At 40.2% G+C, this 10,239-nt stretch overlaps 1 long non-coding RNA gene across 1 annotated transcript; it reads left to right on the top strand.

Moving 5' to 3' along the window:
• The first annotated feature begins 34 nt into the window (after positions 1-34).
• On the top strand, positions 35-9,363 carry LOC138947873 (uncharacterized). Its single transcript, XR_011449847.1, has 2 exons — positions 35-300; positions 4,450-9,363. It is a non-coding gene; the product is annotated as an uncharacterized lncRNA (long non-coding RNA).
• Positions 9,364-10,239: the final 876 nt, after the last annotated feature.

The raw sequence follows: 10,239 nt of genomic DNA, 5'->3' as shown, positions 1-10,239 counted from the left end.
AGCTAGGACTGCCTTGTAAAGTTGTTAATCTTACCCAACCCTCTTTGTATTTGTGACCGCTGTGACCGTTGGTTGCTTGCAGACGACACACTCACAGACAAGAAGCTAGGGCTGCCTTGTAAAGTTGATTATCTTACTCAACCCTCTTTGTGACCGCTGTGACCGTTGGTTGCTTGCAGACGACGCACACACAGCAAAGCGTGGCGCCCGAGCTATGACAATGGCGGCGCAATCCCGCGGCCTCTCGTGAGAAGTAGCGGAGCCTACAACGGAAGTGACCCGGACAACTCAAACCCTATGGTAGATGTCGCCCCTAGTGCTAACGGCCTGGGATTGAGTAGTTGCCATAGCAACACCTTAGTGCATGACGATTGGTTTTACCGTGCCGTGCAGGTTGGTGCAGGAGTGACCTTCACCTTGAGTGACCTTCACCCCTGGCACTGCCGCTTAGCCATGGAGTCACTGACCTCAGTGTGTTTGACCCTATCAACCTTGTGTACTGCCGCTTAGCTACGGAATGACCTTGACCTTCATGTTGAGTGACCTTTACCCCTGGCACTGCCCCTTGACCATGTAGTGCCTATAAAACTGACCTCTACCCGTTTCCCCTATCAACCCTATGTACTGCCGTCATAATTGCCCCGAGCTCTGTCCATCCCCCACCACTACCCCACCCGCCAATAGAATTATTGAAAGTGAGTCTGGCAGTATAGAAGATAGTACATCCACGCGTTAATCGCCCCACACAGCGCCTTTCTTTGCTACATGGCTGTCGTGTGTGTGCCATCGTCTGTATTTTGTGTTGTATTACTTCCCTTTGTTTATCAGATCTAACTTAGAACTGTACGCCTTTCTTTGCTACATGGCTAACTTCCCTTTGTTTATCAGATCTAACTTAGAACTGTACGCCTTTCTTTGCTACATGGCTAACTTCCCTTTGTTTATCAGATCTAACTTAGAACTGTACGCCTTTCTTTGCTACATGGCTAACTTCCCTTTGTTTATCAGATCTAACTTAGAACTGTACGCCTTTCTTTGCTACATGACTGTCGTATGTGTGCCATCTTCTGTATTTTGTGTTGTATTACTTCCCTTTGTTTATCAGATCTAATTTAGAACTGTACGGCTTTAGCGTGACTTTCTCTCCTGTTAGCTTCTTGTGCATGGTGCTTCAAGCAACTCCTCCTGTTAGCTTCTTGTGCATGGTGCTTCAAGCAACTCCTCCTGTTAGCTTCTTGTGCATGGTGCTTCAAGCAACTCCTCCTGTACTCGCTTCACCATTTTGTTTGTAGGTTTTTTTCTTGTTATTTGGGTTGGTGTTTTTCCCCCCTTTTAGCAGTCATATTTGTATGTCATATCGTTTTGTTTTCTTGTTATTTGAGTTGGTGTTCCCCCCCCCCCCCCCCCCCCTTTAGCAGTCATATTTGTTTGTCATATCGTTTTTGCACTCTTGGCTGCCTTTAATGCTTCTACAAATGTATCTTCGGGCGTTGGTATGTTCATAATCATTGCTGTTCTAGCATTTTGATCATCCATTTTAATTCATGTTTTCGTTCTTGGTTTAAAAAGAGATGGGGGGGGGGGGGGGTGATAATTTACATTTGCTAGTAGCATTATGAGTTTATCCACACACTTAGTGAAATGTGCACGTTGCACATATTTGTTCATATACGTATACCACTACATTCCTAGAGATATGAAGCTCTTCACTTTGCTTGGAAGATGCAGACGTGTTTTCCTTTATTCAATTTGATCATAGGCATACCTTAATTAACTTACCTGCAGATATTGTGATTAGATTATCACGTTGCCATGGTCGCATTATACTCGCACAGTGCATGAGATATTAACTTAGATTGATTGACATGTGTCACAATTATACATGATCAATGATGTCTTGACATTGCCATGGTTGCAATTTGATTACAAGGCGGCTAATGAGATACTTACTTTACATCGCTTTAGAGTGGCCACATGTATGTTCTATCTTTGCATATGCCACAACTTACTGTGAATACACTTTGTCTTCATAGTACATGACGCAAGTTCTGGTATATTCACGTTGTCTTCATTATACATGACACAAGTTCTGGTGCATACACTTTGTCTTCATAATACATGATACAAGTTCTGGTGCATACACTTTGTCTTCATAATACATGACGCAAGTTCTGGTGCATACACTTTGTCTTCATAATACATGACACAAGTTCTGGTTGATTGACGTTGTCTTCATAATACATGACACAAGTTCTGGTTGATTGACGTTGTCTTCATTATACATGACACAAGTTCTGGTGCATACACTTTGTCTTCATAATACATGACACAAGTTCTGGTTGATTCACGTTGTCTTCATTATACATGACACAAGTTCTGGATGATTCACGTTGTCTTCATAATACATGACACAAGTTCTGGTTGATTCACGTTGTCTTCATTATACATGACACAAGTTCTGGATGATTCACGTTGTCTTCATTATACATGACACAAGTTCTGGATGATTCACGTTGTCTTCATTATACATGACGCAAGTTCTGGTTGATTCACGTTGTCTTCATAATACATGACACAAGTTCTGGTTGATTCACGTTGTCTTCATAATACATGACACAAGTTCTGGTTGATTCACGTTGTCTTCATTATACATGACACAAGTTCTGGTTGATTCACGTTGTCTTCATTATACATGACACAAGTTCTGGTTGATTCACGTTGTCTTCATTATACATGACACAAGTTCTGGTTGATTCACGTTGTCTTCATAATACATGACACAAGTTCTGGTTGATTCATGTTGTCTTCATAATACATGACACAAGTTCTGGTTGATTCACGTTGTCTTCATAATACATGACGCAAGTTCTGGTGCATACACTTTGTCTTCATTATACATGACACAAGTTCTGGTTGATTCATGTTGTCTTCATTATACATGACACAAGTTCTGGTTGATTCACGTTGTCTTCATTATACATGACACAAGTTCTGGTTGATTGACGTTGTCTTCATTATACGTACATTACACAACTTATGGTGCATGCACTTTGTCTTGATTTGGGTACACCCTTTGCATATGATGTGGCTGCAATCAGAATTACATTGTAATTGCACAGATGATATTCACTTGACTTTAATTACCATACCCATAATGAGATGATTAGGTCGCAAAGTGTCATTGTAATGACACAGATAATGAGGTATTCGCTCGACATTGATTTAACACTGTCTATACCCATAATGAGATGTTGAGGTCGCAACGTTACATTGATTTAACACTGTCTATACCCATAATGAGATGTTGAGGTCGACATTGATTTAACACTGTCTATACCCATAATGAGATGTTGAGGTCGCAACGTTACATTGATTTAACACTGTCTATACCCATAATGAGATGTTGAGGTCGCAACGTTAGATTGATTTAACACTGTCTATACCCATAATGAGATGTTGAGGTCGACATTGATTTAACACTGTCTATACCCATAATGAGATGTTGAGGTCGCAACGTTACATTGATTTAACACTGTCTATACCCATAATGAGATGTTGAGCTCGACATTGATTTAACACTGTCTATACCCATAATGAGATGTTGAGGTCGACATTGATTTAACACTGTCTATACCCATAATGAGATGTTGAGGTCGACATTGATTTAACACTGTCTATACCCATAATGAGATGTTGAGGTCGCAACGTTACATTGATTTAACACTGTCTATACCCATAATGAGATGTTGAGGTCGCAACGTTACATTGATTTAACACTGTCTATACCCATAATGAGATGTTGAGGTCGCAACGTTACATTGATTTAACACTGTCTATACCCATAATGAGATGTTGAGGTCGCAACGTTACATTGTAGTTACACATGTTATGAAATAAACATTATGTTCATGTTGTGACAATTATGAACACAGTGAGGTCAAAAAGCGATGCCACTGATAATGAGGGTCACTGATAATGAGGGTCACTGATAATGAGGGTCACAGATAATGAGGGTCACTGATAATGAGGGTCACTGATAATGAGGGTCACTGATACGATAATGAGGGTCACTGATCTACCTTGTTTGCACCAAATCTATACTCACTGTGAGATTGACATGTTACCATGATTACACTGTAAACACACACATAATACCATGTTTATACTGTAAGAACACATAATGACGTGTTCATACTGTAAGAACACATAATGACGTGTTAATACTGTAAGAAAACACGTTATACCATGTTTATACTGTAAGAACACATAATGACGTGTTCATACTGTAAGAACACATAATGACGTGTTCATACTGTAAGAACACATAATGACGTGTTCATACTGTAAGAACACACGTTATACCATGTTTATACTGTAAGAATACACATAATGACGTGTTAATACTGTAAGAACACATATTGACGTATTCACGGTGTTTTGTTTTTGCAGCAACGCCAAGACAGTATGCATAAATACACCGACTTCAGGGGGGGGGACCCGGATGTAAACAACGGGGCGTCACGTGACAACAGAGGTAGCGGTGCCCAGCAGTACACTAATCCCGTCTTCACGCGGGACGAGGATAACAGCAAGCTGTGAACACTGAAATATGTGAACACTGAGAGAGTTGTGAACACTGAGAGAGTTGTGAACACTGAGAGAGTTGTGAACATTGCCATGGATGTGTGAACACTGAGAGAGTTGTGAACACCACCCCAGTGGTGTGAACATTGCCATGGATGTGTGAACACTGAGAGAGTTGTGAACACCACCCCAGTGGTGTGAACATTGCCATGGATGTGTGAACACACAGCGCCCATGTTGCATCAGTCCTGCATTTCACTTCATACACAGCATGACGACAGTGTAACTGCATCGAAAAACGAACAAGAGGTTGTGAACGGTATGTTTCTTTTTGTACAGTGCCAGCTCCCCCCCCCCCACACACACACACCCCACCACCACACCAACCCCCTCTCCACACACACACACATTCACATCCACATCAACCCCCCCCCCCCCCCCCCAAGTTTTTGATCGAGCATGATGCTTTCTATGCTGAAGGTCTTATGCTATTCAACGTGTTGTCATTGGAAACTGTGTTCAGATTTGTCATACTTTACGGTAAACGAAATAAAATAATGAGATCGTACATTTTCCTCTGAAAGATTAACTGCGGAAGAGGAAATCAAATTTTACCAAAGCATCGTGGTTTTGTTTTCATAAATTATTTGCAAACTTCTCATGCAGTGTTGTATTTTAAACTCCTGGCATCCACCCATTGTTAGTGAATGTTGCTCAATTAAAAACATACAGTTTGTATATTGACAATTGTGTTCGTTGCACCCTCCTGTTAACATTATTCTTACTATTAGGACAACACTGGAGAATGTATCCTGTTTACATTATTCTTACCTTTATGCTAGCACACAGGTTATTGTGGCCTGTTAAAATTGTTCTTACCATTATGACAACACAGGTTTTTGTGTCCTGTTAACAATATACTTATTATAGTATTATATTATGCTTGCACTTGTTGTTGTTTTCGTTGTTGTCATGGATACGAGTGTGCTGACACAATCCTACTGGATAATGTTCTATGATTTAAATAAAATGACGTTAGGATTCGTGTTCGTTGCAGACTCACAACGCGTATCAGCTTTTACATGGACGTCTTGTGACTGTCTAGCAAAGTGTAATGTCAACACTACCTCGAACACTGTCTTGCCAGACCTTGTAAGCTTTTTCGTGGCTTGCCTTGCTCGTGGCTTGTCAGACCTTGCTAGCTTTTTCCTAGAATTGTATTTGATGTAGAACAAACGTTTTAACACAACGGCAAATTGTTACTAGGTGCTAACTGGAATTTGTTTAAACTTGTCTCAATGTTTGGTCCATCGTTTTGTCAATACAAGCCTTGTCTCAATGTTTGGACCATCGTTTTGTCAATACAAGCCTTGTCTCAATGTTTGGACCATCGTTTTGTCAATACAAGCCTTGTCTCAATGTTTGGACCATCGTTTTGTCAATACAAGCCTTGTCTCAATGTTTGGACCATCGTTTTGTCAATACAAGCCTTGTCTCAATGTTTGGACCATCGTTTTGTCAATACAAGCCTTGTCTCAATGTTTGGACCATCGTTTTGTCAATACAAGCCTTGTCTCAATGTTTGGTCCATCGTTTTGTCAATACAAGCCTTGTCTCAATGTTTGGACCATCGTTTTGTCAATACAAGCCTTGTCTCAATGTTTGGACCATCGTTTTGTCAATACAAGCCTTGTCTCAATGTTTGGACCATCGTTTTGTCAATACAAGCCTTGTCTCAATGTTTGGTCCATCGTTTTGTCAATACAAGCCTTGTCTCAATGTTTGGACCATCGTTTTGTCAATACAAGCCTTGTCTCAATGTTTGGACCATCGTTTTGTCAATACAAGCCTTGTCTCAATGTTTGGTCAATCATTTTTTTCAATACAAGCCTTGTCTCCCTCGCGCTTGTGTGGCTTTTTCAGAGAAGAGTATCAACCGGCATTACTTGTATAATAGAATATTTGACATTCTGGTGGTGTTGTTTTGTACACACAACTGTGACAGCCGCAATTACTAATGTTATAGAATACCTGACATTATTGTGTTGCTGATTTTTTCCCCTCAGAAATGTAATAACCTACATTACCAATATTATGGGATATTTGATATTTCGCTTTTTTTAAATACTATGTAATCAAAGGTTTGGGACATAAAATTGCCTAGATTTGTTGCAATAGCAATTAGCAGCGCCGTTCACTTGCCGACACGTATATAGCCGCACATGCTTTTACTTGAAAGAAACATGTTTAGTACAAATTGTTTGTGGGTTTGTAATGTATAGTACAGTTTGTTTGTGTTTTGTTATGTATAGTACAGTTTGTTTGTGTTTTGTAATGTTTAGTACAGTTTGTTTGTGTTTTGTAATGTTTAGTACAGTTTGTTTGTGTTGTGTTATGTATAGTACAGCTAGTTTGTTTGTGTGTTTGTAATGTTTAGTACAGTTTGTTTGTGTTTTGTAATGTTTAGTACAGTTTGTTTGTGTTGTGTTATGTATAGTACAGCTAGTTTGTTTGTGTGTTTGTAATGTTTAGTACAGTTTGTTTGTGTGTTTGTAATGTTTAGTACAGTTTGTTTGTGTGTTTGTAATGCTTAGTACAACTTCTTTGTATGTTTGTAATGTTTAATACAATTTGTGTGTGGGTTTGTAATGTTTAGTACAATTTGTGTGTGGGTTTGTAATGTTTAGTACAATTTGTGTGTGGGTTTGTAATGTTTAGTACAATTTGTGTGTGGGTTTGTAATGTTTAGTACAATTTGTGTGTGGGTTTGTAATGTTTAGTACAATTTGTTTGTACAGTACCAATTTCTGTATTTGGGAACGATACGTGTTCTCTTCGCTTTTTTATGTTATTAGGTTTGTTTGTATATTTGGTTCAACATAATTATGTTTGTCTCCATGTACAAAATGTTCTGTCCCGGTTACTGCTAATGAGAAATGAGCGTTAACCGAAACATTACCCACCCTGTCCCGGTTACTGCTAATGAGAAATGAGCGTTAACCGAAACATTACCCACCCTGTCCCGGTTACTGCTAATGAGAAATGAGCGTTAACCGAAACATTACCCACCCTGTCCCGGTTACTGCTAATGAGAAATGAGCGTTAACCGAAACATTACCCACCCTGTCCCGGTTACTGCTAATGAGAAATGAGCGTTAACCGAAACATTACCCACCCTGTCCCGGTTACTGCTAATGAGAAATGAGCGTTAACCGAAACATTACCCACCCTGTCCCGGTTACTGCTAATGAGAAATGAGCGTTAACCGAAACATTACCCACCCTGTCCCGGTTACTGCTAATGAGAAATGAGCGTTAACCGAAACATTACCCACCCTGTCCCGGTTACTGCTAATGAGAAATGAGCGTTAACCGAAACATTACCCACCCTGTCCCTTTGGTCTCTCATCCTTTTCTTTTCTTTCTGTTTTCCTTTTTAATTGGGGGAGAGTGGATAGGACACGAAGGGTGTACTGAAAAATAGCAAAAGATTGAACTAAAAAGACATTGTCTTCTTGTCCCATACCAACCTTTGGGGAGGGAGGGGGTAAGATTTGGTAGGTGGGGGAGGGGAGGGGATGGGTATGTTTCGGTGGTAATAATTATGTATATAGCATGACTTCCCTTCTTTGCCTCTGTTATTCTAGTGAGAAAATATCCAGCAATATTTCTCCGTAGGCCTAAAGTTCGGCCTTGACCTAGGCAAAATAACTTACGCAGCCGCAGTGACAACTAAATATTAAAATGGAAAACTTGAACGAAATTTACAGCTGCAGCACGTGGGTAGCACCCGCACAACGTTATCACGTGACGTTTATTTCGTGCGTAGTCTTCTTCCTCTTCAGCGTTCCAGCGTAGTGTTAAAATTGCGCCTTGCCAAAACTGACACAAAATATAGTTCTACAACTTCTCCTTACTTTGGTCATGCCATATAATACGTTACAGCTCCGAATCAGCCATGGTATCACGTGGTATTTTGTCGAGACTCGGTCAATGAATATGATGTCATTCGTCGAGGCTCTGCCGAGATATTCATTGACCCAGTTTCGACAAAATACCATGCGATATCATGGATGGACGGAGCTGTAACTTATACTTAGGGGGAGGGTGCGTATGTTCTGGTTGATGTACATATTTCGCTTTTGGTTTTATCGTTGGTGTATATTGTCTTCCTGTCGTTTCGCATCAGCAGTGATGTGCTTGTTGTCGGTCCAAAGGTTTGAGTGTTACCCCCCAGGCAGAATACCCTTCGCTTTAACTGCACTTCTTCGTAGGACACAATTACACACAATTATATGATAATATATATTTTCAAAACATATCAAACCACGGCGTAAGTCTAGTTAAATGTGCATATCCTTTTGAAAGTCCCAGCATGTTTTTAACCAAAGAAGCCTATTTTATGCAAGTTTAACAAATTCGGGGAATTACATATCAAACGGTTGAAAGATGGACCAGTTTTGTGTCTTCGACCGTAAAAAGTCCGGTGTATAATAGTCGTTGTTGTTAATGTTGTCTCGCCACTAATGATTGAACGTTTGGTTACAGGTGCAACCATTCTTCCTGCTTAATGTTCATAGTCCTGTAGTTTACTCGGCTTGTTTGTGCTTCGCTCAGAATCAATGGAAAGGTGGTACAATTACACTAATTGAATGAGCTTTGCAAGAAATAGTTTGATCAAAGAAATCCAAGCGATAGACTGTGTCTTGTTTGCATCGCTGTAATCCACCATCATGTTTAAGCTTGTTTGTTTAGAAATGAATAAAAGAAGGGAACACAGCTGACGAGTGTATTTCTGTCTTCGTCTGACGAGTGAATGATGTTATGGTGACTTGATGCGATGTCTGACGAGTGAATGATGTTATGGTGACTAGATACGATGTCTTCGTCTGACGAGTGAATGATGTTATGGTGACTAGATACGATGTCTTCGTCTGACGAGTGAATGATGTTACGGTGACTAGATACGATGTCTTCGTCTGACGAGTGAATGATGTTACGAGGTATGATCCAAACAAAATGATCAAATGTGATTTTCACAGAGACTATTCGGCGTAGCTGGCCCAAAATGCAGCAGTCATTAGAACTACTCGCCTCCGACATCGATGCAAAGTCACAAGTACCTACGCCAATCAGAAGATGCCTTAAGGTGACCTTATTTGATATTGCTTTTGAGCTTTGATTTGACGGCTTTTTTGAGGTCCTGGGTGCAGTAAAACTTGTTGGCTAAAAGTCTGATTTTCAAAGAGGGTATAACCAGAATCACAAGGGGTGTAATCAGGTCTGAAGAATGTGTGAGGCAAAAATGGGATCATTTGGTCTTTTAGGAATGGAGTTACGGCCCTTCTTTTGTGGAGACTGATAGTTTCATGAAGGAGAAGGGCAGTCTGGGTTTCGCAGTTTGGTCGCTGATCTGCTAAACTCGTAAATAAGTTTGGGAAAAAAGGTTTCTGTATAGTACGTGACAATGGCTGTGCTGTTAGTAGACAAAATATCGACAGCAACGGGACCTTCGTGGTCGAAAAATACAGCGAATAGCCCTGTTTCTTCTTTGAAAACCTTACTTACAAATGTGATGCATCTCGTCATTTTGGTCCAGACACGCTTTGTTTCTGTGTTCTCTGGCACTAAAGTTGAAGGAAACCAAAGTCTCATA

This window comes from Littorina saxatilis, linkage group LG14 (genome assembly GCF_037325665.1).
Source record: "Littorina saxatilis isolate snail1 linkage group LG14, US_GU_Lsax_2.0, whole genome shotgun sequence".
Taxonomy (NCBI): domain Eukaryota; kingdom Metazoa; phylum Mollusca; class Gastropoda; order Littorinimorpha; family Littorinidae; genus Littorina; species Littorina saxatilis.
This window is presented reverse-complemented; position numbering and strand designations above follow the sequence as displayed.